The sequence below is a fragment of the Schistocerca americana genome, chromosome 2 (genome assembly GCF_021461395.2).
Source record: "Schistocerca americana isolate TAMUIC-IGC-003095 chromosome 2, iqSchAmer2.1, whole genome shotgun sequence".
NCBI classification, from domain to species: Eukaryota; Metazoa; Arthropoda; class Insecta; order Orthoptera; family Acrididae; genus Schistocerca; species Schistocerca americana.
In genome coordinates, this window is record NC_060120.1 from 638,850,554 (window position 1) to 638,877,893 (window position 27,340).

A 27,340-nucleotide genomic window follows, 5' to 3' on the forward strand; every position below is an offset into this window, starting at 1 on the left:
TTTTCCCTTTGTTGTTAGTTCATACTCTCTCGCCCCATGTAAATAGAAGGGGGGAGGAGGGGGGCTGGCAGCACTCTATAGCGGTATAAATAACCTGCTTATCAGCCAGCAGAACTTGACATTACATTAGATGCTGAAAAAAAAAACAAATAACTTAAAATGTGACATGAATGGGAGAAATATAAATAATATAAAGCTGTCTTCATCAATTATTTAAAAACAGAGATAAAAATGTGGACAGACAGCACAGTTAAAAAGACTTGAGAAACCCTTGAACACTAAACACTTGAAAAAACACAGGAAAAACACTGAAAATGACACAAGATACAGTGACCACTAGAAACGGAGCAACGTTCACTTTCATGCCCTCATATTTTAGGAAAGTAATGTTTTCGATACACATTTCTACTTTTTATCAGACCTTTTCGGTAAGCCTTCAGGACAAAGGTGCGTCGCAGGTAGGGAGTGATGGCTTATCTGTTTTCGGTTCACTGATCAGCCTGTCACACAGATCGATTGTACGCTGTTTATTATTTAGTGAACTAATATTTTTTCTGCCATTTAAAGTGAATGATAGGTTTTTAAGCACTTGTGGTGTTATACATCTGCGCGCGATTCTCTTTCTCTCTCCATTTCTCTCTCTCTCTGTGTGAGTGTGTCTTATCAACTATAACCACACTGCTGTATTTTGACAAGAAGGGCTAAAGAACCAAAGATGGAGCGCCTATTTCTAATGTTTTATGGCGAAACCGCTAGATAAAACAGGAGAACTTGTCTCTCGACATCCGTGCTTGCTTAATAGACGACGGATAGGAGGGCAAAGCGATTGTCAGTACAGTGTTCACACCTGTCATCTACGGGATACTGGTTTTTCACTCCTTTGAGACTATATCTTTATTTTGAACAAATTTGCTTCAAGAACGGATATTACTTAGAGAATTTAAAAACTATAGCTCTCTAAATTTCTGTTTACTAAGTAGACGCCATCCTACTTGCGCAAGAGATATTAGTCGTGCTTCAGGTGGTAGAAGCCATTTTTTTCTTTTTTTTAAAGATTCCCTCGCATTGTTCAGTCATTGCTCATAGGGAGTGCGTATGATTTCAACCTAAGAACACTTTCATTATACTCCGAGACGACTCTGGTGGTAGTGTGTCACTGCTTTCTGCTGAGCCCTGCAGTCCATTCTCGCTTAGTGCGTCACGCATTAGCGACGGAACTACATTATGAATGCATAGAGCATTAGGCTGTGGCAGAACGGTTCTAGGCGCTTCAGTCCAGAACTGCGCTGGTCCTACGGTCGCAAGTTCGAATCCTGCCTCGGGCATGGATGTGTGTGATGTCCTTAGGTTAGTTAGGTTTAAGTAGTTCTAAGTCTAGGGGACTGATGACCTCAAATGTTAAGTCCCATAGAGCTTGGAGCCATTTGAATTCGAGCATTTACGGTGTAAAGTCAAACGCCGGCACGTCAGTGTGGAACGACAGAGAAGAAATGGCTGTGAGAAGACGCCAGCCAATCGAACACTGACGGACCCCTCTCCAGGACGACAAGGCGACAGCAGCGGCCCCTATGTGAAGGGACATACGTGCCGCGACCAGCTTGCGACGGCCAGTTCATAGTAGCTCCAAAACTGGCGACTTGTATAGCAGTGCCAACTCTATTCACATCGCTTGTACACCCTATGTAGCACTGACTTGCAATTGCTTATTCTGAACAAGCTTGATTATTTCGTATGTCCCCTTTTGCTTGCGACACATCTGTGTAATTACAAAGTTAAGTATTGTAATTTTTCATTTAGTAATAAAACTCATTAATAAGACTTGTTTGAGTGTTGGTCTAGCGAACCGAGAAAGCAGGCTTCCTAGACACCCCATATTTGACGACGAGCATGGGGACACAATAAAAAGAATGGATGAAACCCAGTGTCAGCACATAAGTCTTATTTTCCAAAGAACATCAATGGTGCCGTTGTGCTACAATGTAAAGTCGACGGACGGATCACCGTCTACTACGAAGTGTGCATTACCCCCACTGCACGTGGAGGCAACCGGAAGTCAGTCAATGGTTGCGCTTTTACCTACCTGAGCTCTCGTCTTTAGTCTTTTCAGATATACAAATAAGAAAACAAACTTAAGTAAAAAAAGAAGAAAATAACGTACAGTGGCATTACAGAAGGAAAAGTTTATAAGTGTCCGCATTCGTAGCCGAGTGGTCGTCGCAGATAACTGAAATGCAGAGAGTCCGGGTTCGGTTCCCGGTACTGCCAGGGATTTGTTTTTGGTGGGAGGACGGGAACGGGTTGACTCGGCCTCGTGATGTCAGTTGAAGAGCTGCTTTATGAAATAGTAGCGCCTACAAGGTGTGCCGTGCCGAAAACGGCCGGGAGAGCTGTGTGCTAACCCCGTGCCCCTCCATACCACATTCAAATGACGTAATATGGCAGAGGATGACACGGCGGTCGGTCTGCAGCGCGCGGTTCTCTAGAATCTACTTCGTTCCTTTTTTTTTCAAGAAGTTCAGAAGTATCATACGGGTGTAGGTGAAAAGACCCCTCGTAACACACAGGTGCATAAGGTGTTAAACTACCTAGTATAACATCTAAAACACATTATACACACATCAATAAAACTTTGGCATCACCGCGGTTCTGTGAAATCCTTAAGATAGACGGTAACTATGGATACTGTATCAGAGACATAGTCCCTTTGAGAGTTCAGAGATGTGACTAAACCCACCCAGAGATGTAAACAACCATGCATGAGTCCGTCCCATTAGCTAAATGGACAGCGCGTTGGGTTGCCATGCACGGGGACCCAGGTTCGATTCCCAGCTGAGGAGGGAGATTTTCACCCCTCAGGGAATGGGTGTTGTGCTGTCCTCATTATCAATTCATCCCCATTGTCGACGCGCAAGTCGCTACGGATTATGAATCGGAGGAACCGTGACAGCAACGCCACCGTGTTGAATAATGATTTTCGTACAGCCACAGGACGTGGTGTTACGACTCAGACTGTGCTGCATGGTGCACAACTTCACTCCCGACGTCCATAGCGAAGCCCATCTTTGCAACCACGACACCAAGCAGTGGGGTACAGATGGGTGCAACAACATGCCGAATGGGCCGCTCAGAATTCGCATCATGTTCTCTTCACCGATGAGTGTCGCATATGCCTTCAAGCAGACACTCGTCGGAGAAGTGTTTGGAGGCAACCCGGTCAGGCTGAACGCCTTAGACACATTGTCCAGTGAAAGCAGCAAGCTATACGATACGTGAATGCCATCCTCTGACCGATAGTGCAACCACATCGGCAGTATATTGCATTTGTCTTCATGGACGACAAATTAGCGCCCCCGTCGTGCACATCTTGTGAATGACTTCCTTCAGGATAACGACATCGCTCGACTAGAGTGGCCAGCATATTCTCCAGACGTGAACCCTATCGAACATACCTGGGATAGAATGAAAAGGGCTGTGACCCACGTGACCCACCAAACCACTCTGAGGGAGGAGTGGGACAATATGGACCAACAGTGCCTTGATGAACTTGTGGATAGTATGCCACGACAAATACAGGCACGCTTCAGTGCAAGAGGGCGTGCTACTGGGTATTTGCGGTACCGATGTGTACAGCAGTCTGGACCACCACGTATGAATGTCTCGCTATATGGTGGTGCAACATGCAATGGGTGGATTTCATGAGCAATAAAAATGGCGAAAATGATGTTTATGTTGATCTCTATTCCAATTTTCTGTGCAGGTTCCGGAACTCTCGGAACCGAGGTCACCCAAAAATGTTTTGATGTGTGTATATTGACAGATAACTGAATAACAGAGGGTGTTTATAAATTAGTTATATAAAAGTAGCCTTTAATTACGAAAAGGATAAAAAACTTTTAGAAATGTGTCATACAGGACTAAATGCAATATGTCTTCATGCCTTATTCCCGTCCAACGCTCTTAGTTCCCGACGTTCCCGCTGGTTGATTTAACCCCACTGGACGTCTTTGTACGGGTTTACATTAAGGACAGAGTGTTTGTTACTCCGCGTCGAGAAGCTGCGACAACGGATAAGACAAGCAGCTGCCACCGTACACCAAGACTTGCCTCACAGGATCTGGCAGGAAACTGGTTACAGATGGGACATCTGTCGTGTTACAAAAAAAAAAAGCCTGATTGAACTTATTTAAATAAAACTTGTATATATACCTTTTTAAGTGCTGTATCAGACATTTGTTTAAGCTATTTACGTTTTTTGCAATGAAAGGTTAATTTTATACAACTAATGTATAAACACACTGTATATGACGCACCACTATCTAGTGCAGCTGCCATATTAGATCGCGAGATGAAAAACGAAAATCAGTAATTTATTCAGAAATATATCTTTGACTTAGAAGTACGTAGAGTAGAGGTTTGTAGGTCAGTAGAAAGTGAAAAAAGATTGGAATGCTGACATCAGAGTTTGGGTATGTGCGTGCTGTATGTATGTATGTGAAAAAAGGAAGGTCTCATTATCGAAATAATAAATGAGAAGGTAAAAAAATATTTAAAAACTTTTAACAGTTTTGTTATTTATGAAAATACACATAATCGTCATATTCTTGTGTGGCATAGTGATTTCAGAGTCTTATTTGAAAAGTTATTGATGTTTTATTCCCAAGAGGAGGACACAAATGTATGTCTTTAATATGGATATCAATTTATAGTTGAGGGGTTGCTTATGAGCGTGATAATGAGTAAAATTTCTATGTTTGATGCTAGTTGTGCATTCTCAAAGATCAGTCTGGTTTTGTAACGATCCTTGCAATCTTTTTGGAGTGTTGACGAAAACCATTTCATTATCATTACTACAATTATTTACTCGGAATTGATCTCAACTATCCCTCCACTTCATAAGCATTATACTTTTCTAGAGAGATGGCTTGATGGTATCGTTCTTGTGCTGCGAAATTGTTGTAATAGTTTTAATGCATTCTTTCTATAATTACATTGTACATTTTTAGTTTTGCTTAGTTTTCGTGTCATATTTGCAGATCGCTGGAGATCATTTACGAAACAGTTGTAAAACGATTGCCAGTGATTATCGTCAGATTGGATAAAATTAAAAAAAACAGAAGTATTTTACCAGTCTGCAAAACTGCAATTATGCAAATATTTAAGATAATTTCGCAGTGGTTTGAATTATTACATAGAGTGACGGCACAAAGTGTGGCGCAGCAGTGAAAGTGTGTTTACAAATTAGTCTCTGCTGCGCTGTTTTCAGCTGTGTTTTCTGGTTTACCTGATAACGCGGTAGCGATTACGAGGTCACGAAATGCCGGCGAAACGCAACATTGTAATTAGGAACGAGCACGCCAGGGAAATTACAGTCCGGGGGCGCAGTGCTAGTGTCGGTCTCGTGTTCCCTCCCTACCCAGATCTGTGTGATTGCTGATAATTGTTGGTTTTCTTGTGCCGTGCGCACCTGAGAGCTAGTGTTAGCACTTTGCTGTCGTTCGATTCCAGTTTGCGAAGCATGCTAGTTCAGGCTCAAGTGCTGATGACTGCGCAGGACACGGAAAGTAAGCGGGTCTCTTCAAGGCATACAGAGTCAATGAGGTCGAACAAAACTGAGCTTTAACGCTGGACTATATATCTCAGTAAAATGTCCTGATCGGTCAAAAAATCACAGTCGGCAAGCATAAACATTGTATTTCAGTGCTAGAACGAAACGTTGGTTGGATTATTTACATGTCGTAAACACGACTGCAGAACGAATTATGATGGAATTCACGGATTTTGAGAAAGCTATTTATTCATTTCAACAAAATAGAATTCTGAGTTGTTTCTCTGTTTCCATATAATAACTTCGTGTATAAGCTGCAACCCCGCCTTACGCTTCTCTTAATAGTAACTAGTATTTCTTGCTTTTCTATTTAACTGTCTTTATATTTTTATTTTATCATTACTTCTGCATCTTAGTTATGAATTTTTTGTGTCGCCATGCGATGCAAGAAGAGGATGTTGTTTGGTGGCCAGTATCCTTTTTCTATAACACAACTGCATGCATGTACTAAGAGGGTTCTTTATTCATAATAACAGAAACTTATTTATCTTAAGCTAGTCCATGAGTTGTGGTACAAGCTCTTCCGGAACAGTCCACGTTAACCTCACTGATGGTGACGTACTGGTGCCGTTATGTACACTACTCCAGTCGGTAGGTACTGACTGACTCTGAGCCAGAGGCTGAGCTACTGCAGCTGCACGTCACTGGGCTGCGACTGATGATTCGACTCCGTGACTCATTGGATTACTGACTGGGCTCTCCGGCCCAAGGCGGCAATCTAAATAATGGCGGTCGAGAGGGCGTTGGCGGCACGTTTCTTGCGAGTTTATCTTTGGCCCCTCTCCGGATAGGCCCGCTTGCCTGCTGTAGATCTTCTCACAGCCTGTTTGCTGAGCGGAGTGCTGGCGGCAGCTTACGCCAGCACAAAGTATTTTGAAGTCTTATAATTTCTTTATTTTGACGAAAAAAGGTGCACTTTGTTTTGGGTCATCACGGTCATTATAAGAGTTACAGCCATTCTTCCAAATTAGTTAGCAGTATGATGTATAAATTTAGTTTTTCGTATTCAGATTTGTTGTGTCCTTATATTACTGATGTAAGAACCCTGGCATCACTCGTATTTGGAAGTATGGCGCCTCAGATCCGCATCATATCATTCAGAATAAGGTTTCTCTGCGGTCCCTAAATCGTTTAAGACAAGTGTCGTTACAGTTCCTTTGCCAAAGAGAGGGTCGATTCCCTTCCCCATCTTTTGTCAAGTCCGACCTTGTGTCCTCATCGATAAACCCTAATTTTTCTTCCATCTACTCCTTGAAAATTTCTGAACAACCAACGGTGTTGGAAGTATCGGTATATGCTGGTTCTTACTCTTATGAAAAAACTTTTTGTTCGTTCTTATCTTTAGAAGGCCATACATTTTCAGTTTCCTGATAAAAATCACTTGCAAATAATGGCCCAAATTTTGGCTAGCATTAGAACACAAAGAGGCAGCCACCGATCCATATTTTTTTTATTGAATCTAACAGCTACTTGGGAAGACAACACGATTTACCGCCGAAAGATTTATTTATGCATATGTTTAAAGAATGATTTCTCATTAGATTCTTTCGAGACATTGGCGCTGGTGTAGGTTTCCATTAGTAACCAACTGTAGTAGATTTGTCAAACTACATTTTAAAGCTTACAGAAACAGAAATATGGCTCCCAGTTAATGTAGGAGGACAAATCATTGCTTTTGCGTTGCACCAACTTAAAAAAGGTTTTCTGTGTATTGCAGACATCCATTTTCGAGTGTAACAGATTATAAGAGCTTCGTAACATAGCACTAAAAAAAAATTCATCACCAGTTGCCTAGAAACAGCTACAATTGTAGGTACTACAGATATCGCTCTTAGAGTTCACTGCGAGGTATAAAGAAGAGTAGGGGAAGGGGAGAGTAGGGTGGAGGGAGGGGAGTAAGTTTTCGTGTAAATAACTCTGCGTAAGTTTGTGGTTTGAGTGACAATATATTTTTTTAACAGTTACTGGGATTTCCAAGGTAGGGTTTGGTCCACAATCAGTCTGGTAATTGTAGATCCATTGCACAGTCCTCTTTGATATACCAGCAAATCGAGAAATACCTCAATGGCTACGTCATAGTTCCTATCAGCCATTGTGTCACGTCTCCACACCGACTGGCACTTTCCACTTTCGAATCAGCGCCATCTGCGAATTTTCTTTTATCTCGTCTATCGTTACAGATCTTCATCCTTTCAACAGGGGTATCAACTTTGCAAATAAAAAATAAGTCCACAGGAGCCATATCTGGAGAGTACGGGTGATGAGGTAGCACAGTGATTTCGTTTATTGTGCATTAGTCACACACCACAGGTATGAATGTGGGGTTTGTTATCGTCATGCAAGAGCTATGAATCGTCTCGTCAGTTTTCAGGCCGTTTCCTTTCCCATTTTGTCGCAGACGTCACAGCACGTCTCGATAGTACCATCGATTAACAGTTTGTCCCTGTGGCATGATGAACTAATCCTCCAGGGTCAAAGAAAACTATCAGTATAGTTCAGACATTTGACTTGACCCGATGAGTTTTCTACGGTTTTGGTGAACCTTTGCTCACCCATTGCGAAGACTGAACCTCGGTCAAAATCATAATCGTAGAATCATGTCCTATCAGCTATTATGATTCTCTTGGGGAACGTCTAGTTCTCATTTGCGTGATAGAAAAGCTCTTCAGAGATTGCGAGGCGATGGTCTTTCAGGTCTTGACTCACGAGCCAAAGGACGAACTTGGTGGCAGCACAATGCATTCCAAGATGCTGTGTCAGGATTTCATGACAAGATTCAACTGAAATGTTACATTCGTCTGCAATATCTCGGCCAGACAGTTTTCAATTGGCACGCACAATTTCGTTGACGTTCCTGGCGCTTGCGTCATCGGTAGAGGTCGAAGGGCGTCCTGCATGACGATCATGTTTAAATTCCGTCCGGCCATTTTTAAACTGTGCGAAGCAGTCGTAACACCGACTACGGTTTAAGCGATCATCATCGTAGGCTCTCTGCATGATTTGATGTGTCTCTGTAAAGGTTTCCTTGAGTTTAACGCAAAGTTTGATGTTGACGCGTCGCTCCTCTAACTCTGCCATTTCGAAATTCCCAAACTATGCGACACGGCGTTGTACTCAACACAGCACTGAACAATAACTTACGGACATGAAACAATGAAACTTCTGGCAGTTATGCATTAAACACAAGCGTGTGCCGGGATGCCAACCACATTTCGCTCGAACACATCATTGGCGAGAAATTACGGATGTTCTGGAATTTTTCGAACAGAATTCCTACACACCACTTCACTATCGTGACTTGGGCCAGCGGTGGAAGATCAGATGACGACCTGGAGCCAATTCTGTATCATTCACAACACCCCAAAGCGACCAGTTTTTTTTCTTTCAATTCTACCCTTTGATATACACAACAGATAATAAACTGAACAAATAACAGCAAAATACATTCACAACTGACAACAGTACCCTTGCAGTTAAAATGTATAAATACCATATCTTGTTATATTGTATAATATATTAGGTAGGTTATCCAAAAACGCAGATGTAAAAATAACCTTTGGCTCCATTTGCAATCTAAGTAGGAGGTTTACCCACTATATCAATCCACCAGATACAGATCTTGATGCGTTTACAAAACTACCTGGAAACAATGCAACAAATACTGTACGTGCTGATTCAGCTGCCCCTATCGCTGGGTTTGATGCAGCCCACAACGCCTTCAAATAAAATGCATATTATTTTCATATTCTCTAGCTCGCTATGTGCAAACTATTGGTCCTACACAAATAATGAACAGGCCATTCTTGTAGGAATTTCAGTATAGTTAAATTTTGTACTTGGATGTGTTTTCGATAGTGGCCATAGTTTTCAAAATATTCAAGAAAAATCTTCAAAAGGGATCTTCAAACGCGTTTTTCTTGAATAACTCTAAAACTGTGGCCTGCAGCGAAAACATAACCCAGTACAGAATTTAACCACATTATATTTTCTACAAAAAGATCCTCTTCATTTTATCTGTGGTAACAATAGTTACCTCGCAGCGAGCAGGAGAATGTGAAGATCTTGTGCAAGGTATTTGAAGACATTGTGGGCTGCATAAAACCCAGTGGTAAGGGTAGCTGAACCCCTCTGAATGGGCGAAAGAGGCAGACATTCCAGAACTCGAGTTAAAGAACATGTAGTCTGCTACAGACTGGAGAAGAGTACAAATCAGCAGTAGCAACACACATTAAAAACACTGGCCAGCCTTTGAAAATCGAAGACTACCTTGAAATTTGTCACAAAATGGGAGAAAGTAGAAGAATGGATATCACAGAAGAAATGGAAATTTTTATTCATAATAGAAAATATTTTTGATAGGATAACTGGATTCAAATATTCAAAATTCTTAAGTAGCAAGCTAGTTATAATGCAGTAGATTTGATTGTAAAATGTGTCAAATTGGAACAAAAGAGTAACAGACTGTCAGCATCGCAAATATCGCTGTAAAGAAGCGATAGTCGATACTCAGCCACATTCTGCAAGGCCGTAATATTTTGAGTGTGGACTTTTTACTTGTCTGTAGTAATGTTTGTGCAATGAATTACGTTTAAATAAGTGTCAGATTAACCAGTGCAGAACAGCTCCGCCATGTAACAGCGATACAAATGAAGTGAAATCGTAAGTGAGCAACTGACATACAGTATAAAAAATGTATCACACGATTATAGCACCATCAACTGATGTAGAATCATCTGCCTCCCACACAGGCTGTGGTGTCAGTCACAACAAGTAACGAGGCACATGCCAACGGAAGAGTGGGACACCGATTTCTGGGCATTCTGGGCATATAATATACCTGCAAAATTATATCACTGTATGAGGAGATATGACGTCATAAATACTGAGATGCGTGAAAACCTGCAGCATCGTACGTGACGTTTAAATTTATTACTTTTACTAATTCGTAGAAATTATCGACATATACCGTTGAATGCATCTACAAAACTACACCATTGTATGACGTATAGTTCAGGAGTATGACATCATAAACAATGAGTTGCTCGAAAACGAAACTGTACAGTGAAACTCGCTAGAGATACAGGCGAAATGTAAGTGCAACTATGTGTGAAATTTGTTAAATGTATGTAAAACATGTATGACATGAGGGTATGTGGGCAAAGCTGTGGCTAAAACAGCTCTTTTAAACCTCTGTACCAATTTCAGCCAAACTTGACAAACAGATTACTTACAGTCTGGAACGAAATAATGTGGGGGTAAGAACAAGCAACCCGAACGAGGGAGAAAGTGATGGACAGAGCAGAGAAAGGAAAGAGGAGGAGATGAGCCGAGAGATGGGGGAGAAGCAGAAGGACAGAGAAGGGGGAAGAGGTGATGGACATAGATGCGAGGGAGGAGCAGATGGACAGAGAGATGGGGAGGGGTAAATGGACGGAGAAGGGGAAGAGGAGGAGGAGGAGATGAACAGTGAGAGAGGGGGGAGTAGGAGACGGAGAGAGAGGAGGTCAGAGGAGATGGACAGGGAGAGAGAGAGAAAGAGAGGGAAGGAGGAGATGGACTAAAAGAATTGGAAAAAATACATACCTGGGCAATGCGAGTTCTCAGTTGGTTAAACATAAAACAAATGAAAGAGACTGGCAGCATACCATACAAATAATTATGCACATGCTTAGTGGCGCCGTACTGGCCGCACGGGAAACCTGTTTGTGACTGGCTCAGCACCGGCCCCTCGCTCGCATCGCTGCGGCTCCCGGCCACTCTGCCATATCGTGCTCTCCTCAGCCCCCTGCGCGGCGCTGGCAAATCGCATTGTTCGTGCAGCAGCGCGGCGCTAAGCTCGTCCCGGCCCGAACTGATTTTCACAAAGAGCGGCACAGAGCTCATTACGCTGTCCCCTGGGTCGGCCTCGACGGATCGGAAGGCTGCGCCTGGTTTTTTAATGCGACCCGCAGATGGCTGCGGCGACCCGTGCCTGACCCTTTGGTGAAGGTTCGTGTAGGCGTGGCATCGAACAGAAGAAACTCTCTTCATTCTGCTGCGTACACACCAACGCAATATACAGGGTGGTCCATTGATCGTGACCGGGCCAAATATCTCACGAAATAAGCGTCAAACGAAAAAACTTCAAAGAACGAAACTTGTCTAGCTTGAAGTGGGAAACCAGATGGCGCTATGGTTGGCATTTTTTAAAATGAGAACCCCCATTTTTATTACATATTCGCGTAGTACGTAAAGAAATATGAATGTTTTTTTTAAAATGAGAACCCCCATTTTTATTACATATTCGCGTAGTACGTAAAGAAATATGAATGTTTTAGTTGGACCACTTTTTTCGCTTTGTGACAGATGGCGCTGTAGTAGTCACAAACATATGGCTCACAATTTTGGACGAACAGTTGGTAACAGGTAGGTTTTTTAAATTAAAATATAGAACGTAGGTACGTTTGAACATTTTATTTCGGTTCTTCCAATGTGATACATGTACCTTTGTGAACTTACCATTTCTGAGAACGCATGCTGCTACAGCGTGATTACCTGTAAATACCACATTAATGCAATAAATGCTCAAAACGATGTCCGTCAACCTCAATGCATTTGGCAATACGTGTAACGACATTCCTCTCAACAGCGAGTTGTTCGCCTTCCGTAATGTTCGCACATGCATTGACAATGCGCTGACGCATGTTGTCAGGCGTTGTCGGTGGATCACGATAGCAAATATCCTTCAACTTTCCCCCCAGAAAGGAATCCGGGATCGTCAGATACGGTGAACGTGCGGGCAATGGTATTGTGCTTCGACGACCAGTCCACCTGTCATGAAATATGCTATTCAATACAGCTCCAACCGCACGCGAACTATGCGCCGGATATCCATCATGTTGGAAGTACATCGCCATTCTATCATGCAGTGAAACATCTTGTAGTAACATCGGTAGAACAATACGTCGGAAATCAGCTTACATTGCACCATTAAGATTGCCATCGATAAAATGGGGGCCAATTATCCTACCTCCCATAATGCCAAACCATACATTTACCCGCCAGGGTCGCTGATGTTCCACTTGTCGCAGCCATTGTGGATTTTCCGTTGTCCAATAGTGCATATTATGGTGGTTTACGTTACCGCTGTTGGTGAGTGAAGCTTCGTCGCTAAATAGGGAATCATCATTTGTTGCAGGTCGTTGTTGACGTTTCACATGTGGCTGAACACTCCCTGTTTCCTTAAATAATGTAACTATCCGGCGAACGGTCCAGGATACCGAGGAGCATACATAGCACGCGCCCGTTGGGCATTTTGACACAAAAGCCATTCATCAGCACGATATCGAACTTTTCCGCAATTGGTAAACGGTCCATTTTAACACGGGTAATGTATCACGAAGCAAATACCGTCCGCACTGGCGGAATGTTACGTGATACCACGTACTTATACGTTTGTGACTATTACAGCGCCATCTATCACAAAGCGAAAAAAATGGTCCAAATAAAACATTCATATTTCTTTAAGTACTACACAAATATGTAATAAAAATGGGGGTTCCTCTTTAAAAAACGCAGTTGATATCCGTTTGACCTATGGCAGCGCCATCTAGCGGGCCAACCATAGTGCCAACTGGTTTCCACCTTCAAGCTAGACGAGTTTCGTTCTTTGTAGTTATTTCGTTTGATGCTTATTTCGTGAGATATTTGGCCCGGTCACTATCAATGAACCACCCTGTATACTCGAAATCACTATTTCTATGTTCTTCTTACAGCCCGTATTCCGCAGATCTCACACATTTTCGAAGCTTTATTCAGATAATAATGGAAAGCGAATATTTGGAGAACATTTCATACATCTTGCTTCATCATCGAGATCTGAAAGTCTACCCTCGCAGCTCGATATTCATATCTGGGGGTAACACAAGATGTCAACAAGAGACATAGAAGCTTGCTGCATCACATAGGGCAACTCAAAAGATTTCGTATGGATTTTTCTGCAAGCGGTTCCTTTTGTTTCGTTTCAGGTGCTAAATAAACACCAGAAATAACTACACTTGAAGAGAGAGCGCATTGTGTGGTTTGGTGTACGGAAACGCTATCACCCTCTGCTGTCCGAAGAAATTTCAGACGTGAATTTCAAAGCGATCCACCATACGTTAATGTGATTAACGCTTGGCATGACAAGTTCCTAGCTACTAGTAGTATAAACAATGAGGTTCTGGTAGAAAATGCACATCTGGTGAAATGGTAGAAGAGATCAGGGAGACCTTCCAACGAAGCTCATCATAGTCAGTTCGCCGAGCACCACGAAAGCTAGATATACCTCACTTGACAGTTCAAAAGACCCTGTATAAACGAATTCGCCTGCACGCTCATAGAATTCACACTGTGCAAGGGTTGGTGCGAAACAGCTTGCAGCTTCGTCAGGAACCTGCTTTTCCGATATTGGACCTGATCGAACAAAATCCTAGCCATCTAGGATATGTCGATTGCTCTAAAAAAGTAACGTGCCACACGTTTGCGAAGGTTAATCAGTAAACATCCACATCTGATGTGCAGAAAACCCCAAATATTTCGGGAACCTGGCAGAAATTAGAAAGGGTATTGTGCGCCCTGACGGAGGACAGCATATTTGGAAAATTTTTATTCATAGAAGGAACAGTAACAGGAACAGTTTATCTGGCCATGCTTGAGCAATTTGCTGCTTCTCAGCTTCTTCCTCATCAGCCACGCGTGCTCTTCGAAAAGGATGGTGCACCGCCGAACGGGCATTTACATGTTCGTGCGTTCCTGGGCCGAACATTTCCACAGCAATTGATAGGGACGTGGTGGACCACTCATACAGCCACTGCGATCTCAGGACTTAACGCTTCTGGATTTCTTCCTCATGGGTATGTGGAAGACATTCTGCATGCCTCGCCTGTAAGTGTGTCACAGGAAGGTTTCATGTCAAGACACAGTAGTAAGAAATGCTATGAAATGAGACGTTGATGTGAGAGCAGTATTAGGGAAGGCGAATGGAAGAGTTACAGTTGTTGCAAGGGTTTGGCAGAGTGGAATGAATCTGTAAAGGAAGTCACGTACAAGATACTAGTGCGACCAACTCTAGAATATTGTTCCAGTCTTATCAACTAGATGTCGAACTGAATTCAGAGAAATACCGAATTGACCATAACAGGTCGGTATCGGCCATACCAAAGCGTGCCAGAAATGCTCGGAGGAATAACGTAGGAATTCGTGGAAGAAATGGGACGTAGGAATTCGTGGAAGAAATGGGACGTAATTCCCCCCAAATCGTGAAGGGTACATTTGTAGAACTTATAATCGAAGAAAATTGGGTTCCATTTCCCCTGTATCATCTCGCGTGGGGATCGTGGGAGAAAGGTAAGAAAGGTTAAGGCGTGCACAGATGCACATACACACTCGTTTTCCTCTCACTCTGTCCGCGGATGGGATAGGGAAGATAACCGCTGACTGTGCGCACAGAGTACGACGAAGCTGTAGCGCTCACGTGTATATTCTACAGTATACTAGAAAAACTTGAGTCAACACCTTGGTCTCAAGACTTCTCAGTACAGATTTGGTCGGAAATGGTATGACGGTATCATCAGATATATCGCTTTCGTAAATTTCAAGGATTTCTCAATAGCTATTAATTCCAAAAAACATTTCTAGAATTCTGTACAACAAAATTCAGAGAGCCTCTTCGACTAAAACTTGAATAATTTCAGAAATTTGGAAACTGTCGCTACATTTCCGAGTACTCCTAAAAAACCAGACGTTGAAGAAATATATGTTATCGACACGACGTTGTAGCACAGACAACAACAATAAAACATTCCCACATCATTTCGTTTGATGACATGTAATCTGTTTACTTCGTTCGTTAGCGACCAAGTCTTCTCGAAGACATCAGACCATAGAAATTGTAATGCTTTGAAATTAGCTCGTATAATTCACTAACCACATTTTTAGTGCTGCTGCTCAGTGCGTAACACACCATTTGTCTCATTTCGTTGTTGACGCAAGGCAGGTAGTCTAATGCGGTACAAAGTGCTCTTTCTGTAGAGTCAGTCAGTCATCTGTAATGTCTAGAGCAGCTTGTTAACATATCGTGTAATAGTTGGATAAGATAGAGAAAGAAAAGCAGTATGACTGCTGAAAATGACACATCCACCGATTTGGCCGACCCCACACCATTATTCATTTAGACACACACACACACACACACACACACACACACACACATACACGTACAAGCACGCAGGCAAGTGCCCGCGCGTGAGCACACACACGTAAACGAAAAGCATTGTACGTCCCTAGCTCACCTCGTATTGTGGAAAATATACTGCAGCAGGTTGCAATAAGTATTACCACGTGTTATGAGAGGATAGGAGGCTCTTCCGTCGAGTGACGGCCTGGCAGAGTGCCTCAGATCGACAGCGCGGGACGGCAGCAGGGGGGATGTTTATGCCTGCAGCTGCTGAGATCTCGTGCTGGCTCGGCCTCAGGGGGTTCCCCGCGCGATGATGGATAGCGGGTGGCGGCCCTGCTCGTGGCTCCTGTTTACGAGCGGCGGGAGCGGGCCCCGGCTGCCGAGTTTGGCGCTGCTGCCAACTTGCCGGTAATTAATTACCCGCCACCATCGAGTCAGTGTCACTGCCAGTGCTCTGACATGGCTACACTACGCCTCTTGCGAGTCTCCTGTGAAGCCAGAATCTCAGCGATTTCGTTCGCCACACCGTCTTCGACTTATGCTGTGAAAATGTAATCCATCACATATGCAGTTGCACAGAGAACGACGGGGTCCAGTTTATTCCTGTGTGCTGTCTTTTAGAGTTTCTGGTTTGTCCTCATTATAAGAAATATATCTGCGCACTGGGTAAATATTAATATCTTCAAGTAAGAATGGGAAAAGTCGAAAATCTGTCGCTGTATTGGACAACAATGAATGCCTGTGCATCGTGTGGATAGCGAGCTGAATGACACGCTGGATTTGTGGACTCAGAAGAATGAGGTAGAGACCATGCTACTGCTTTTAGGACTCGGGGGAGTTTGCTGAGGATGCTGCCTTGGAACTATACGACGAATACACAACTCATACCGAGAAAAATAACTCTTCGGTAATGTTACTTTAACCAGAAATAGTTACAGTTTGGCTAACTGTATATTGTTGTTTCAGAAGTTTCTTGAAGAGTCACGTTACCTTTAGAGTGATCAATAAATTTACCTGTCCACTGTTAAGTTTGTATATGTGACAATTTATGGTCTTGCAGTACTCGAATGTGAATGAAAGAAAACAGTGATTAACAGCCATTTGTGACTGATTGAATGACAGGCACTATCATCTTCGGGTTTCAAACTAAAACGAATAACTAATACTTAAAGGAACGTTTAATTACTAAGGTCTTGTGGCATACATTCAAACTAAAGAACAATACAGCTCTGTGCAATAACATCATAACATGTGTCGTTAATTAGTGATAGTCATAAACTGTAGTATGTCTCTTTCCTCCAGATTTAGTGTGATCTGCCATAGGAGGAATCAAAGTATTAAATAAGCCAAACACAATACTCAGATTGGCCGAAAGTTATGGAAAGGCAAAGGGATACAGATCGATTGTCGGCTGTCATTTGTATCGGCGCTTATCTTACTCACTAGACCAGGGACAGCCAAAACTTCGGCACAACAGCAGTGCTCTCTCCCCTGGCAACACACTTCCCCGACCATTACACTATGCTGTCCGAGCGTAAGGAGGGGGAGGTGGAGGTAGTGAAAATTGCAGAAGTGCCACATTTAAATGGCAATGCTGTGGCTATTCGGTATCACTGGCCTTCAAATTTCTCAACACCGTAGCTGACGAACAAAATGAATTTTCAGCATTATTTAATTATTTTTGTTGTAGTGAAAAATAATATAATTTTTATCTGGTGCAAACTGTCGGCATATGGATAGCACAGACAGTTTCATAGATTTTTGCACTTAGGTGTCACATAATTATAACTTATGTAGTTTCATAATCAAAAGAAGCCTCTTACACACAAATATTGATCAAAATAATTTAACAGTTTTGCAACTTCGTTATGGAGATGTAGGAACTCTTCCCAAGGAAAGCAATGTAGACCTCGTCCACATTTTCAATGTAACAGGATAAATTTGTCTTTTAAACAGGAATTACACTGCAGATCAATCCCATCCGCACAAGTGCAGGGGTGCTTTCAATTGAAACGGCAAATGGTATAGGAAACAGATGTAAGACTGGGTATGTGCACAAAAAACTTGTATTTTTTTAACGCCAATGAGCTCAGGGAAATAGGCGGTTTTTGTCAGAATTTGTCGCTTGTACAATGCGATTTTCATTTTAAATGCATTCCATCAGATCATAAATAAGTTGTTTTTCACTGTGAAATGTCTTACTGTGTACAGTGTGCAGACAAGCCCACATAAAATGCAAGGTCTACAAGGTCATTTCGATCTATCATGTAAAGTGATCCATGGAATATGTAAATAATTAACTAACCACTAACTAACTATCTAACTAACTAACTAACTATGTATTCTGGATGTTATTATTTCTTTTCCTGGCGATCTGGATTAGCCGAGCGGTCTTAGGCGCTGCTGTCATGGACTGTGCGGCTGGTCCCGGCTGAGGTTCGAGTACTCCTTCGGGCATGGGTGAGTGTGTTTGTCCTTAGGGTAATTTAGGTTAAGTAGTGTGTAAGGTTAGGGACTGATGACCTTAGCTGTTATGTCCAATAAGATTTCACACACATTTTAACATTTTTTATTTCTTTTCCTGCTCTTCTGTTTCCTTCATAAATGCAACGAAAGTGTGGTTTCATCGAAAAACCGTTCCAGGGATGACCCTTGACTTACCCAACAAACTCGTACTTTGAAGTAATAAGGTATATAAAATCTCTGTACTCTTTGTTCAGCTGTTTGCAACTGATAGTGGAATAATACGTATGACTTCAAAGAACTCACTATTTGTACCACAAATTTCATCATGCTCTCCATGACTGCAAAATTTGTGGAAAGTGCTTATTGATGTACAAAACAATGAATCCCATCTGCCGATCATTGTAATTTTTTGGATTTTCATCGTCAACTGGATCTTTAATTCTTTCTGCGTGGCATTATAACGTCGTTCCATAGCAGTTTTGTGATACCTGTCGATTAAGCGACTGGATATCGCATAATAGATATTGAGAATTCTTATCCTTCTCTTCTGTCACTCCCAATCATTTTAAAGGCTTGTGACGATAGGTCCCTAGACTGGCTCTTTTTGGACAAACAGCCAGTGGATCTGTGAACTCTTTTTATATCACGAACAAAAATCGAAGGGTAAACAACACTGACACCAATATTCTACCGAATTGAAGGGTGTCGTGCCGACAGAAAAATGGCACATAGCAATGCTAAATGAAGAGTCGCACTGTACCCCGTACTTCCGGGAAGGACCGAGCGAAGCCGAGACAGGCTGTCTCTCGGCCCACACCAGAGCACTGCATGCGCGTAGTCCATCACTCGCTTCGCACGCATTGTGGAGGCACGCGGTCGCCAGTTTCCGCAAAGCGCGCACTCTCTGAGAGGTCCTGCCACGTGACTAAGGCAACACAGACTGTATACAACTTTGTCACAATGTAACATGGACACAGCAAGCGTTAAAGTGCATTTAGAATATTAGAATTTCTCTTTAGTTGTCGATTTTCCATGTTTTCTATGGGGAAAACATGTGTTGTATACTTGAGATTCTCCAAGTGTTACGACAGCGATTGAGATAATCAGTTACAATGAAAATTAGTGACAATCGAATACTGAATGTCACTGAAGGTCACTGATTTCGTTGCACAGTTGTAAGTTTGCGTGAAAGAACAGCCAATGTAATAATGGACGCATTCAGGCTGCTGCTGCAGTCTACTGACATTGAGACATATTTTGAACAGAACAAATGGAAGAGATTTATTTTCATCTACATCTACATCTACGTGACTACTCTGCTATTCACAATAAAGTGCCTGGCAGAGGGTTCAATGAACCACCTTCAAGCTATCTCTTTATCGTTCCACTCTCGAACGGCACGCCTGAAAAACCACCGCTTAAATTTTTCTGTGCGAGTCCTGATTTCTCTTATTTTATCGTGGTGATCATTTCTCCCTACGTAGGTGGGTGCCAACAGAATGTTTTCGCAATCGGAGGAGAAAACTCGTGATTGAAATTTCATGAGAAGGTCCCGTCGCAACGACTAACGCCTTTGTTTTAATGATTGCCACTCCAATTCACGTATCATGTACTTTTTCGATGTCATCCGGCAGTCCTACCTGATGCAGATCCCACACCGCACAGCAATACTCCAGAATAGGGCGGAGAAGCCTGATGTAAGCAGTCTCTTTAGTAGACCTGTTGCACCTTCTAAATGTTCTGTCAATGAATCGCAGTCTTTGGTTTGCTCTACCCACAATATTATCTATATGATCTTTCCAATTTAGGTTATTTGTAATTGTAATCCCTAAATATTTAGTTGAATTTGCAGCCTTCAGGTATGTGTGTCTTATCGCGTAATCGAAATTTAGCTGATTTCTTTTAGTACTCATATGAATAACTTCACACTTATTCAGGGTCAATTGACACTTTTCGCACCGTACAGATATCTTATCTAAATCATGTTGCAAGTCGTTTTGATCATTTGATGACTTTACAAGACGGGAAATGACAGCATCATCTGCAAACAATCAAAGACGGCTACTCAGATTGTCTCCTATGTCGTTAATATAGATCAGGAACAATAGAGGACCTATAACACTTCCTTGGGGAACGCCGGATATTGCTTCTGTTTTACTCGACGATTTTCCGTCTATTACCACGAACTGTGACCTTTCTAACAGGAAATCACGAATCCAGTCATACAACTGATGCGATACTCCGTAGGCACGCAGTTTGGTTAGAAGACGCTTGTGAGGAACGGTGTCGAAAGCTTTCTGGAAACCTAAAAATGTAGAATCAATTTGACATTCCCTGTCGAATGCACTTATTACTGCATGAGTATAAAGACCTAGTTGTGTTTCACGAGAACGATATTTTCTGAATCCGTGCTGACTATGTGTCAATAAATCGTTTCTTAGAGGTACTTAATAATGTTCGAATACAGTACATGCTCCAAAACCCTACTGCAAATCGACGTTAGTGACCTAGGCCTGTAATTCGGCGGATTACTCCTATTTCCCTTTTTGGGTATTGGTGTGACTTGAGCAATTTCTCAGTCTTTAGCTACGGATCTTTCTGTGAGAGAGTGGTTGTATATAATTGCTGAATATGGAGCTATTTTATCAGCATACTCTGAGAGGAATCTGACTGGTACAAAATCTGGACCGGAGGCCTTGCCTTTATTAAGTGATTTAAGCTGCTTCGTTATTCCGATGATATCTACTTCTATGTCTCTCATCTTGGCCTCTGTTCTTGATTGGAATTCAGGAATATTTACTTCGTCTTCTTTGGTGAAGGAGTTTCGGAAAACCATGTTTAATAACTCTGCTTTAGTGGCACTGTCATTAGTGACTTCACCGTTGTTATCGCGCAGTGAAGGTATTGATTCCGTCTTGCCACTGGTGTGCTTTATGTATGACCAGAATATCTTAGAGTTTTCTGCCAGATTTCTAGACAGAAATTCGTTGTGGAAATTATTAAAAGCATCTCGCATTGAAGTACGCGCCATGTTTCGAACTTCTGTAAAACTTTGCCAATCTTGGGGATTTTGTGTTCTTTTAAATTTGGCATTTTGAGGAATTTGACAAGATAATGGAATAGTTTTCAATCCGATATGCTTCTGTGCAGCTAAACAGAGTTTTGAGAATGCAAAATTTTTGAAGAGAATCTGAGTTTGAGTACAAGAAGAGTTCATAATATGGTCTGAACATGAAACACTTTGTCATAGACCATGTGAGGCAATGGTTTGCGGTCAGCAGTACTCCAGTAACGGACTGTTCTACTCAGAGTCCCGACTTGAACCGAATGGGACAACTTTGGGATGAAGAAAGGAAAGAAAGAAGATAAGAGTTTAACGTCTCACTGACAAGAGGTCATTACAGAGGAAGCTCAAAAACATCGGGGAAGAAATCGGCCGCTCCTTTTTCAAAGAAACCTTCCTGGTATTTGCGATTTAGGGAAATTAAGGAAATCCTAACTTCGGATGGAGTTTTGAACCGTCTTCCTCCAGAATGCGAATTCAGTGAGGTATCCACTGTGCCACTCGCTCGATCTTTAGGATGAGTTAGATCGTTGACTTCTCTGCAGATCCCAGCGTCAGTCACTACCTTCTTTGGTTACAGCGCTTGAAGGAAAACAGGCTGCCATTCCCCTGGCGACGTTAAAATACCTCACTGAAAGTGACCCTAGCAGGTTTACAGCTGTCACAATCGGGGAAGCGCTGATACAGCCTATATTAATGCAAAGTAATGGATGTCCAGATAATTCTAATCATATACTGTACGTATCCGAAAAAGAAGCAGAACTTCTGTTGAACCTTGTGCGAACTATTATAAGTCCTCAATCTTAAGTCGAAAGAAACGAAATGCCAATAATCTTGCACAGAGTTCAGTGTCGAAGTCTCCAATTGGCAACCACAACTTTACTAGCAACACATTTTATATTGTGGGAAACCACTGCTACTAGACCGCATCGTCGTTAAACAAAACTCAGCAACTGTTGAATAATCCTTCATTAGAACAACTGATTTCCCAACCAAAAGTTTCGTGATCACGTACATATGAAAAAAAGAAACAGAGATTGGGGAAAAATTTTAAAAATATTTTTAATAAGAGGTCTTGTGAAATCAATATCTAACTTCAATGATATTTAAGTACTAAGCATTCGAAATGGACCATAATCCTAAAGAGAATCGGGTACTCAGTAAGCAAATAATTTACAGCAAAACGTAGAAATTGCAGAACTCCCCCATCACTCTCATTCAAGTCCTATTAAAATAGAAAAGAAACGGTAGTCAAAATAAGAGTCACGAAATGAAGGAGACGGCCATTGTAATGCCTCAAGATCTAAATACAAACATGAAGAATTAGAGAATTAAAATGTATCACCTGGACTAAGGAATTGATAAAACTCAACAAATTCTGTAGTAATATGCTCACATAGAGGAAAATGGCGACAATTATCGTGTAAGGCCATGAAATGGACAGTACTAAGATCGTATGAACTGTAGTGAAACGAAGAAACGCGTAAATGAAAGAATTCGGGCAGAAGGTAAAAAGGGTGGCAATGAAAACAAATTATGCAGAAGGATAAAAGATCCTGGATCTTACTGTATGCATGAAATGCATCACGGCGAGAAAAAAGCACAGGCCGATACCAACTGACAAATGTCAAGTGGACAGGGAAGCGCGGAGTAGATCCAGAAATAAGGCGGAGCGGCAAGATAGATAACAATGACAAAATCTGAATAAGACTGTTGGCACTCGTCCTTACACTCATAGTGTTGTACTAAAAACGTATTAATTTATAATGATTATAAATGAACTACAATAAATAACAAGTTATTTACTACGATGTAGACTGTCAAAATTAGCAATTACTCTGCGGTGTCTTAACTCCGTTTGCTGTTTAATGTGTATTCCGGTTGCAGTTCCTACACCGCAGAACCTCATTTTCTTCAAGTATATTTAAAGTATTTATTTTGACGATGCAAAATTTTCATATTATTTGACAAACTGTTAATTGTGTGTCCATTTTCACGAAGCTGAGTGCTTGTTGCTGATTTCCAGTTCCTCAGACTTAAGTGTTCCGGAACCTGATCTTAGAATTCCTTCCGCTTTGATCAATGTATTTAAGTGGGATAATTATCGCACCTGATGCAATACACTTCAGCAGTTGCCACATGATTTTCACCTACCATATGTCCGGGAATATCTGACGGTATATTCGGTCTCAGCCCCCGCCTCCTTCCCTTTGGCGCAGGTTCTCTCCCCCACGTTGTCTTCTGCGACGCTCCTTTGTGATTCTGAGTGCTACAGTCATCTGGCATACGCTCCTGTCCCTGTCGCTCATTTGTGCTTCACCACATCCACACGTTCTCTCGCCGTCTTTCAGGGCGGTCGGCAGTTCCAATCCTTCTCACTTGTTTCTTCACGGAACTTAAGGAGGATCACGGCTACTGCAGGGCTGCTACACGCCCCCTGTGCGTGCCATGCCCTCCACTTTTCAAGTCGTACTTCTCGACGCTTGCGAGTGCGTCCATGATTCCTCTTTACACGATGCTGGGTCCTCAGACTTTTTTAGTTTCCCTCATGAGCCTCCCTGCTCACATAGATACCGATGTCTGTTCTGCGCTGATTCTTTCCGTCGTCACTGCCTTCCAATGTTGCCTTTTCCTTGTCCCAGAATCATATGTATCGATTCTGTCGATCCCCCGCCCCGGTCAGTGTCGACGTGTCTTGTTTCTCAATCTTGGCGGCCTGTCTGTTTTTATGTTCAGGGTTGTTACTCCTGAGCCTTCTCATGGGTGAGTGCCCTTTCCAGCATTCATTTCTTTACCCCAGCAGCCTGGCAATGGGGTGGTGTGGTTGTAGGATGAGGTACCGAGGCTCCATACTTCAACAGTGGCACAGAACAAGAGGCCTCATAGTACTGTGGCATGTGGTTCACTGGAGACCCTAAGGACGACATTTGTCCGACGTCTCGTCGCTTGTGGCTCATCAATCTGCAGGATTTGCTCTTTGGAACTGACTCTCCCTGACACCCCCGTTGCTGCGAGCATCCAACACCACCCAGGAACGTCGAGCGATGCCACAATCTCTCCTCCCTTTCTCTTGGGGGGAGAGTGGTGGGGGATGGGGGGTATGCTAATTGTGGGCTAGTATCTGCTCTGCCAGCAAGACACACTGCATTTTAATTATGTGGGCAGGCAGCCGGCTTCCTAGCAGACGAACCACAGGAGGGCACTTAAGAAAGGTTTTAAGCATATCAAGCTGGGCGTATTTTCGTTGTGTTTCTATTATCAGGTCATGAGCTACAGGTCGTTTTATTAGAGTTAGAGACATTTGAATATATCGATTTTGTTCCTTTCACGAGTCTGAAAAAATAACTATATGCCGGAAGTGTGACACATATTCTCTCGTAAATGCTGATACAAGACGTTGATATTTTTTTGTCTTTCCTACTTGATCAAACTACTAAAACTCAAATACCAGTTCTACTACTTACTAACAAAATATTTAAATCAACAACATACACCATCAACCTGACACTATAGACTTGGTTCACTGTCACTTAGAGAAAAGTTGAATGTACTTCAGAGGGAAGAGACGTAACTCCATCGTGGGATTAAAATCCAGCTTGGTTTAGCTTCAGAGGAGAATGTTGGTCATTCGCTCCTGCCCCAGAATGGCTATGACATATTTGGAAGGCGGAAAGGTCGGACCAGGCCGGCGACCCATATCAAGAATTTAGAAAACAAGTGAGAACGTTCGAGAAGTAATACAAAAAACCTAACTATGAGTGTTCATGCTACTACTAAAATGTTACACATGCGCAGAGGAGGCGCAGAGAAGGTGCTCGATGCTTTCTGACAGACAGTTCGAACATGAGGAAAGAAGACGAAGTTGTTTCTGGTGCTTTTCAAAAGGTTAATGAAGAGGCTGTTTTTTGTAGGGTGTAATTATTGTTGATGTGAGATAGTATTTTGCGTATGGAGCAGAACGCAACAGATTTTCCACACGCTGAGAAGTGCCACCATCCTCACGAGTGAAGAAAGCAGCTTTGAGTCCTCTGAAGATCCAGGCAATGTTTATCAGCTTATTCTGTATCGAGGGCATCATTAACGCAGATAGGTGATCAGTGATTAAACAGTTAATCATTTACTCTAGTATCCGAAGGATGGCTAGAGTTTAACGACACGTAGAAGACAAGGTCACTGAGATGCGGAGCATCGTTTGGAGATGAATGCAGAAGGAAGTCGGCCGTGCCGGCCGAAGTGGCCGCGCGGTTAAAGGCGCTGCAGTCTGGAACCGCAAGACCGCTACGGTCGCAGGTTCGAATCCTGCCTCGGGCATGGATGTTTGTGATGTCCTTAGGTTAGTTAGGTTTAACTAGTTCTAAGTTCTAGGGGACTAATGACCGCAGCAGTTGAGTCCCATAGTGCTCAGAGCCATTTGAACCATTTTTGAAGTCGGCCGTGCCGCTTTCAGTGGAACCGTCTCGGCATTTCCTTTAAGCGAGTTAGTGAAACCACAGAGATCTTAAATACACACGGAGATCTTAAATACAGATGACCGGACGCTGACTGGAATCGCTATTCTCACGTATGGGAGTCCGTTGTGCTGGCTACTGCGACGCCTCATTGGGTACCAAAGTCGAGCTGGTCAGCGGCTGCGGACTTAGAGTGAACTCTGAACTGACATTGCCTTACTTTTACAGGCGGCTGCAGCAAACTCAAGAAGAGGTCATTTGACGAAAGTCAGGGAACAGACTTTCTCACTGTGTGTTGGAGTAAATTTAACGTTCAGAGTATGGAAGTATTCTTCCTGTAAATGATATTGCTTTTGTATTCGAAAACGAATAATATTTTAGTTACGTCAAAAAGAAGATGAGATGTATGACAGTATTCCTTTACAAAAACCAGAAAACTGAAATGAAATTTGCCGGCCGAAGTGGCCGTGCGGTTCTAGGCGCTGCAGTCTGGAACCGCTAGACCGCTGCGGTCGCAGGTTCGAATCCTGCCTCGGGCATGGATGTGTGTGATGTCCTTAGGTTAGTTAGGTTTAACTAGTTCTAAGTTCTAGGGGACTAATGACCTGAGAAGTTGAGTCCCATAGTGCTCAGAGCCATTTGAACCATTTTTTTGAAATGAAATTTATGTTATTTCAGTTTTTACGACAGTGAAATAGTTTTAAATATATTTGCTATTTTGACAATGTTGACTGGAATACTCTCTTTCAAATTCTGAATATGGTAGGGGTCAAATGCAGGGAGCGAAATGCCATTTACAATTTGTACAGAAACCAGATGGCAGTTATAAGAGTCGAGGGGCATGAAAGGGAAGCAGTGATTGGGAAGGGAGTGAGACAGTGTTGTAACATATCCCTGATGGTATTCAATCTGTATATTGAGCAAGCAGTGAAGGAAACAAAAGAAAAATTCAGAGTAGGTATTAAAATCCATGGAGAAGGAATAAAAACTTTTAGGTTCGCCGATAACATTGTAATTCTGTCGGAGACAGCAAAGGACTTGGAAGAGCACCTGAACGGAATGGACAGTGTCATGAAAGGAGGGTATAAGATGAACATCAACAAAAGCAAAACGAGGATAATGGAATGTAATTGAATTAAGTCGGGTGATGCTGAGGGAATTAAATTAGGAAATGAGACACTTAAAGCAGTAAAGGAGTTTTGGTATTTGGGGAGCAAAATAACTGATGATGGTCGAAGTAGAGAGGATGTAAAATGCAGACTGGCAATGTGCAAGGAAAGCGTTTCTGAAGAAGAGAAATTTGTTAACATCGAGTATAGATTTAAATGTCAGGAAGTCGTTTCTGAAAGTATTTGTATGAAGTGTAGCCATGTATGGAAGTGAAACGTGGACGATAAATAGTTTAGACAAGAAGAGAATAGAAGCTTTCGAAATGTGGTGCTACAAAAGAATGCTGAAGATTAGATGGGTAGATCACATAACTAATGAGGAGGTATTGAATAGAATTGGCGAGAAGGGGAGTATGTGGCACAACTTGACAAAAAGAAGGGACCGGTTAG